General features: G+C 37.7%; 5 non-coding genes across 5 annotated transcripts; 2 read left to right on the top strand and 3 right to left on the bottom strand.

Annotated features, from left to right (window-relative positions):
- Nucleotides 1–75: 75 nt before the first annotated feature.
- trnag-ucc (transfer RNA glycine (anticodon UCC)) lies at nt 76–147 on the bottom strand. Its single transcript has one exon. It is a non-coding gene; the product is annotated as a tRNA-Gly (tRNA).
- Nucleotides 148–535: 388 nt separating this feature from the next.
- trnap-agg (transfer RNA proline (anticodon AGG)) lies at nt 536–607 on the top strand. The gene has a single exon. It is a non-coding gene; the product is annotated as a tRNA-Pro (tRNA).
- Nucleotides 608–1,032: 425 nt separating this feature from the next.
- trnaw-cca (transfer RNA tryptophan (anticodon CCA)) lies at nt 1,033–1,104 on the bottom strand. Its single transcript has one exon. It is a non-coding gene; the product is annotated as a tRNA-Trp (tRNA).
- An 898-nt stretch (nt 1,105–2,002) lies between these two features.
- trnap-ugg (transfer RNA proline (anticodon UGG)) lies at nt 2,003–2,074 on the top strand. Its single transcript has one exon. It is a non-coding gene; the product is annotated as a tRNA-Pro (tRNA).
- A 239-nt stretch (nt 2,075–2,313) lies between these two features.
- On the bottom strand, nt 2,314–2,387 carry trnai-aau (transfer RNA isoleucine (anticodon AAU)). Its single transcript has one exon. It is a non-coding gene; the product is annotated as a tRNA-Ile (tRNA).
- Nucleotides 2,388–7,748: the final 5,361 nt, after the last annotated feature.

Raw genomic sequence — 7,748 nt, 5'->3', positions numbered from 1 at the left:
ACTATTTATTATAGCTGTGACGCAGGTGCCACAATGCAGCCTCATTCAAAAAGGAACTACAGAGGCTAAAATACTTGCGTTGGCCGGGAATCGAACCCGGGTCAACTGCTTGGAAGGCAGCTATGCTCACCACTATACCACCAACGCTCGACAGATATATAATGAACCTTTGCCAACTTCACAATCGCACTTCAGTCATCTGATCTGATTTTGTAGCTGAAGACCTGAATATGTTATATTAATCAAATAGCACGAGTCCCGTTCCTGACAGTGCCTCCCGCCTATGTACTAGAGTCCAATGCCCACATTGGCATAGAACATGTGTTGCTGCAACGTTGTTACAAAATTGATAAATTAATGTGTGAGAAAGTGTGCGGATTTTGTGGACTGACTGGTCTGGACTGGATTAGTGAGCGAGACTAACCGATGCCACAATAAACTCTCTCGACATTGGTCTATTTGTTTCGTTTATTTATTGTAGAAAGTTTAAATTTAGACTTGATGTATAAAGCTGATTGTTTCTTCATTATGTTGTGGCTCGTTGGTCTAGGGGTATGATTCTCGCTTAGGGTGCGAGAGGTCCCGGGTTCAAATCCCGGACGAGCCCGCATTTTGTAAAGAATAATAAATGCTAGTACTTTATATTTTATTTTTTTATTTCACCTTTCTTTAACCAGGTAGGCTAGTTGAGAACAAGTTCTCATTTGCAACTGCGACCTGGCCTGAACCTGAACAAAAGAAAACAAAAAGTCTGTATACAGTGAGTGCAAATGAGGTAGGTTAAGGAAGTAAATAGGTATGAGGTAGGTAGATAGATGGGCTGTTTACATAGGTGGGCTGTATTAGTAGTTTAAAGTAGTAGTTTAAAGGCAGGCATATCTACAACTGCAATTTTAACCAATAGGAAAGACCAATACGATGCAACACAATCTACCAGTGTTGTGTGTTTTTGTTTTTAATTTTACAAAATGCATGGCCGCTTAGAGAGTCCAGCCGCAAAAACAACACATTAATATTTACTAAGAAAAACTTTGACCCCGACGTGATTTGAACACGCAACCTTCTGATCTGGAGTCAGACGCGCTACCGTTGCGCCACGAGGTCTATCTATACCTAAACGCAACATCTCTAGTTAACTATATACAATCATGTGACTGATTGTAATAGTGAACATTTAGTACATTGATATGACATGGCAAGACCTAAATAGTTCTGGGTTACACTGCGCAATTTGTGCATATTGTTTTGTACTGATAGGAATTAATGCACTGTTGGAGCTAGGAACATAGCATTACGCTACACCCAGCGATAACATCTGACAAAAAAATGTGTACGCGACGAATACAATTTGATTGGGTTAGGGTTTAGGGTAGGGACGTCCCAAGGATCCCGATAGCCACTGACCATTCTGTGATAAGGTTAAGGGGTCAAGTTCGCGGAGCACGAACGCCCTCCTTTGAGTGAATACGGAACTACACCAGTGTGGGTTCACCTCCTCTGTATGCCCAGCCTAGCGCGTTCATATATACTTTAGTGATCTGTGTAAAATAGCCCACAGTCTTTGAAACATCTGCAGGAATGTCAGTCTTGCATCAGACATGAGTGAATGACAACTAACCTATAACACCAATAACGTGTCACACGGGTAAGCTTTCCGGAATTGACCAATACATAGGAATAGTACTTATAGGCACTGTTTTCTCGCAGTTATGTTAACAACGGCGCGGGCAGGTGTTCAGCGGGCGGGAGCGAAGGACACGGTGTGGCACCCGCCAGCTGTGTACCAGAGACCGTTTAGAAACTCTTGTGTGGTTACATTGAATATCATGCATCTTGAGTTTGCGGCCAGCTACCAGGTGATAGTTAGATTTCTGTTGTTTCTATCTAGCAGCGATACAATGCCTAGCTACGTATTGTACTGGCCATTTTCTTCTTCTAGAGCGTTTTGTAAAATATTAAACAGTACTAGTCAAAACTTGCATAGTTTTTACAAAAGTGAGATGGCTCGTTGGTCTAGGGGTATGATTCTCGCTTTGGGTGCGAGAGGTCCCGGGTTCAAATCCCGGACGAGCCCTGCTTTTGGTCAGATCGTTTTTTTTGCATGTCACCAAATATGCATCTCGGCAAATGATTACAGCAGTACACACTCACTGAGTGATGTATTGATATGACAGATCGTGAAATCATATTATGATTAGGTTAAGAGAGACGCTGTTAGCCGAACCCTGTTTTCATTGTCTTCAAAAGGCATATATGGGTAATTCAATAAATGCCCTCTGGCAATGGTAGAAATATAATATGTTGTAAAATGTTTGGCCAGTACGGGTATCGAACCCGCGACCTTCGCGTTATTAGCACGACGCTCTAACCAACTGAGCTAACCGGCCGTGTATGTGGTTTGCTTTGCAGAGTATATAGCCATAATCCAAATAGATAAGGAATGGAATCTAGGTTTTCATCTAATTGGCAATATACCATCGACGTTGTACATCACCTCGGCAAGAAGCAACAGCAAAACGATTCAAGACCCAGGGGTATCATCATCCTATTCACTACCAGATTCTACAGGGATGCTGTCTGGAAAGCTGCTAGGAAGAACGCCTTCCTTCAGAGCCATGGTATGCGTTTCGCCGAGCATCTCAGCCCGGAAGACATAGAAAGAAGGAACAAGTTGTGGCCAACGATCAAGATAGCACGAAGTGAGGGGAAGGCTGCTTACTTCGTCGGAGGACGAGGTTTCATCAACGGTTCAGAAATCCATGTTCCTCCCTAAAATATCACCAGAAGGAACAGGTTGATGGTTTCAGCCATGGTATTCTCATTTTCCTTATGTGGTTCACCTAACAAGCATCAGGTGACTATTTTACAGGAATACTCAGGAATTTAAATTCATTAGTTTGTTCTTGTATGACCAGAAGACCTATTTTGTTTACAAAATTACGAAGAAGATTGAAAGCTGAATTTATGTTTTATGTATACAGTAACCAAGATACTGTTTTAAATGGCATACAGGTCTGCTCTGACTTTACACGGTTATTATTCTATTTAGTTATTAATACTTATTTCCAAAAAAGGTCTTAAGAACGTTTTTATGTAAAACATTTTGTTATTCAATTATTTTATGATCAGTTTTCATATGTACTTAAAATAGTAGGTACCCTTTTATTTAAATTATTATTTGTTGTTTTATTTCTCAGAATAGTTCCTGATTACACTAAAGAGGGTTTTTAGTCTCTCTTACTACAAGAACCCATGGTTTGGTCTTGAACATAATTTCCAGTTGAGTTGAATTTCAAAGGTTATGGAATAAGCTATTTTCACTTTAAATTGACTTAAATGGTGCAGATCTCGGTTCCTTATCGTTTACGTTCACTGCTCCTACGTCTTTGACTCATCCTACTACAGTTTGTACTTTTATATAATCTTTGTTGTTTTGTCTTTGTCTATATTATCTCTTAATGCTAGGGGGTTACGAAACAGTGTGAAGCGCAAGGCCTTATTTTTATTTGCTAAACAATTTCGAACAGATTTTTGCTTTTTTCAAGAGTCTCACTCAATTTTGGTTGATGCCAACTTCTGGAGGTCACAGTGGGGCAACGATATTTGGCTTTCCCATGGATCTGAACGCTCTGCTGGTGTCACTACAATGAAAAATACCTTTGGTGGTAATATTCTACACTCGGAATGTGACCCCTTTGGTCACTTTATTTGTCTTGTGATCAGTTACAATGACATTACACTCATTACTGTAAACTTCTATGGGTACAACACCAAACATGAGAATGATGAGTTGCTTGAATCTATAGAGAAACATATACTTCATTGGTTATCTAAATTTCCCAATTCGTTATTACTGATAGGAGGGGACTTTAACATTACAATAGATAATTCAACTGATAGATGGCCCCCAGGTAGGCCAACCAATCAGAATTTGGGTTTAATACTTTTTATGGAAAAGTTTGATCTTACTGATATATGGAGAGAGAGGTTTCCGGCCGAAAGATCATTCACTTGGAGTAACAAAACAGGCTCCAGACAATCCAGAATAGATTTTTGGCTTATATCCAAATGTATTGATGGTGAGTGTGTTACTACAAATATTTGTACTCCTCCCCTCACAAACCATAAGGCTATTTACATTGATATCAAACTATTTACCCCTGATACTAACCTTGGTAGAGCATCCTACTGGAAGCTAAATAGCTCATTATTAAATAATGATATAGTTACATTTGAGGTTAAAGATCTGCTCTCACACTTTTGGGAAAAGGCTTGTGAAGAAAAATCTTATTGCAAGAACTGGGAGCTCTTTAAATTTGAGGTGTCTAAATATCTTAGAAAATATGGTCGTAATCTTGCTAAGACCAGAAGAGCTGAGGAGGAAAAGGTGATCATTAAGATAACTTCCCTTTCTCAGAGGTCCCCAGCTGACCTCTTGGGGGAGGAGAAGATGGAACTAATTGAGTTACAAAATAAATTGGATAACATATATAAATTAAAAGCAGAAGGAGCCTTTATTAGATCTCGGAAAAAATGGATTGAGGAGGGAGAACAGAATTCATCCTATTTCTTTAGACTTGAGAAATTTCACTCTAAAAATAACACTATCCATAAGTTAAACATTGATGGTGTTATTACAGATGACCAAAAATTAATTGCTAAATACTGCAGCAATTTTTCCAGAAAATTATATAGCTCTACGTACTGTCAGGAATCCACAGATGTGTTTTTTAACTCACTGAATAATGTTCACTCTATCAGTGATATAGAATCTAAACAGTGTGATGAACCCATCAAAGTTGAAGAGATTATAGAGTCTATCAAACATCTAAAGAACAATAAATCACCAGGTGTTGATGGAATTACATCAGAATTTTACAAATTATTTTCTGAACAAGTAGCTCCCTTCCTATTTGAAGTCTTTTTAGAGAGTTTTAAAAACAATGTTCTCCCTCCTACAATGAGTCAGGGGTTAATAACACTGATACCTAAACCCCAAAAAGAAGTGCTGCTCATCGATAACTGGCGTCCAATTTGTCTTCTTAATAATGACTATAAGATATTAGCCTCACTACTTGCAAAAAGAATTAAAGAAGTCCTGGATGCAATCATTGATGAAACACAGTCTGGCTTCATGAGGAACAGACATATTTCTAACAATGTCAGACTAGTATTAGACGTACTTGACTACTCAGACCTAATAACTGAGGATAGCTTCATACTATTTTTAGATTTTTCTAAAGCATTTGACACAGTAGAACATCAGTTTCTCTTCCACTCCCTTGAGAGACTTGGCTTTGGGGATTTTTTCTGTAAGGCTATTAAGACTCTCTATGCAAATGGTAACAGCTCTATCAAATTGAAATATGGCACCTCACCTAGATTTGAGTTAAAGAGAGGAATTAGGCAAGGTTGTCCTATCTCTCCGTACCTGTTTTTATTAATCACCCAACTTCTTGCAAATTCTTTAAATAATAGGTACAAGGTATCTCCATAGCTGGTAAAGAAATTATTATAAGCCAGCTGGCTGACGATACTACACTTTTTCTGAAAGACGCTAACCAAATTCCCATATCGATCAATGTGATACAATCCTTTTCCAAAGCGTCTGGTCTATATCTTAACATTAAGAAATGTGAACTCATGGCTGTCAAAGATTGTGTGACACCTTCATATTATGGTATTCCAGTAAAATAAGAACTTACATATTTAGGCATAACCATTACAAAGGATCAGAAGTCTAGAGGCTTTCTAAATTGTAACCCTCTTATTAAAAAAACCCAGAAGAAACTAAATCAATGGCTACAGAGGGACCTATCTTTAAAAGGTAGAGTCCTAATAACCAAGGCTGAAGGTATCTCTAGACTAACATATGGTGCGCTATCTTTATATCTTGACCGTAAAATAAGCAAGGAGATAGACCAGATGCTTTTCAACTTTCTTTGGAGAAACCGTACCCATTACATTAGGAAAACTGTTGTAATGAACACTTATGAGAATGGAGGACTGAATTTTCTGGATTTTACTACTTTAAATAATACTTTTAAGATCAATTGGATAAAACAATTTCTAAGAAGACCCACTTCTATCTGGAATTTTATTCCTCATCATGTCTTCTCTACTTTTGGAGGCCTTAACTTCATGTTGTTTTGCAATTATAATATTGACAAAGTTCCAGTGAAACTTTCTGCTTTTCATCGGCAGGTTTTCTTGTCATGGTCCTTAATTTATAAACACAATTTTTCTCCACACAGATATTATATATGGAATAATCGGGATATATTGTATAAAAATACCTCTCTGTTTTTAGAATATTGGTTCCGAAATAATATCCTATTGGTGAACCAACTGGTAAATGCAGAGGGTCTTTTACTCAGTTATAAAGAATTCTTATCACTTTACAAGGTCCCTGTAACACCTAAAGATTTTGCAATTGTTTTAGATGCCATTCCCTCAGGTGTTGCTATGTTATTCAGGAACATGTCAAGAACTGACCCTCAGAACCTACCTTCTGTTGACCCTGTTGACTCATCAGTAGGAAAGATTTGTTTCTCTTTTGGTCCATTCAACAACAGAGCGATACGAACCTTGTTTCAGCAGGATGTTGTATCTATCTATACCTTATGTCATGCCTTATTGGAATGGATTTATTGATAATATCTGTTGGAAAAAAGTTTGGATGTTGCCACACACATACCTACTTGTTAACAAAATTAAGGAAGTTTCCTTTAAAATTATTCATAAATATTATCCTGCCAACCACTATATGAAGAAGTTTAAGGAAAACATAAACTCAAATTGCTCCTTTTGTAATGACCACCCAGAAACAGTTGTGCATCTTTTTTGGCATTGTGTTTATGTAAGAAAACTCTGGCAAGACATCAGTAGGTTTATAATTGAACACATTTATGAAGATTTTACACTATTGTGGAGAGATGTACTGTTTGGATTCTTTACATACAATAGAAATAAGCGGAATAATTTTTATGTAATTAATTTCATTATTCTTTTGGCCAAATTTCATATTCACAAATGTAAATTTACAAACAGAAAACCACATTTTCGTACCCTACAAAAAGAAATTGAACTGTATTTTAAGACAGTTAAATGCTCTACTAACAAAAAAGCTGTTAGAATTGTAAGTATATGCATGTCCCTTAAGGTCCTTGTGTAATTGTAATGTGATATTGTACCCCCTAGCTCGATTGTCTATTGTTTGTAATCTATGTATGCTTGTGTTCCCTCATGTGATTTATGTATTGATTTGAAATTAATAAAAAAAAAATTAAAAAAAAACCTGTGATTCAGTATCATCTGCCATATCCTGGATTATACACGTGACAGTGTTATTGTAAAGTGGGATTTCACTGACCTTTGCAGCAGCAGTTGGGCCTTAAACTTTTCGGCATGCATCCATGACTGACGGCATGACTAGCTTGTCAACTATGGTGAAAGGAGCCTGGCACGTGGAAATGTTATGAGAGAGTACGAAGCCTTCAGTAAAGTGTCGTTGTCTGCGAAATTATTGTGCAGCATTTTTGTTTAGTTGGACATCGCATCTCTTTTTGGTAAAAAAAAAAAATCGCTTGTTTATACTTGATGCTTTGTTTCTAAATGTCTGCGTATTTTCAATGGCTTCATAGCATCGTTTCTGAGACAAGTCTGACAGACCGGTTTTGGTGTGCAGCTGTCCTTTTAAACAAATCCAGGGAGAGAGAGTGAGCGTGCAGGCTGCGCGGGGCTATACT

This window comes from Oncorhynchus clarkii, chromosome 27 (genome assembly GCF_045791955.1).
Source record: "Oncorhynchus clarkii lewisi isolate Uvic-CL-2024 chromosome 27, UVic_Ocla_1.0, whole genome shotgun sequence".
Taxonomy (NCBI): Eukaryota; Metazoa; Chordata; class Actinopteri; order Salmoniformes; family Salmonidae; genus Oncorhynchus; species Oncorhynchus clarkii.
Note: the sequence above shows the minus strand (reverse complement) of the source record. Positions and strands in the feature narration are given on the sequence as shown.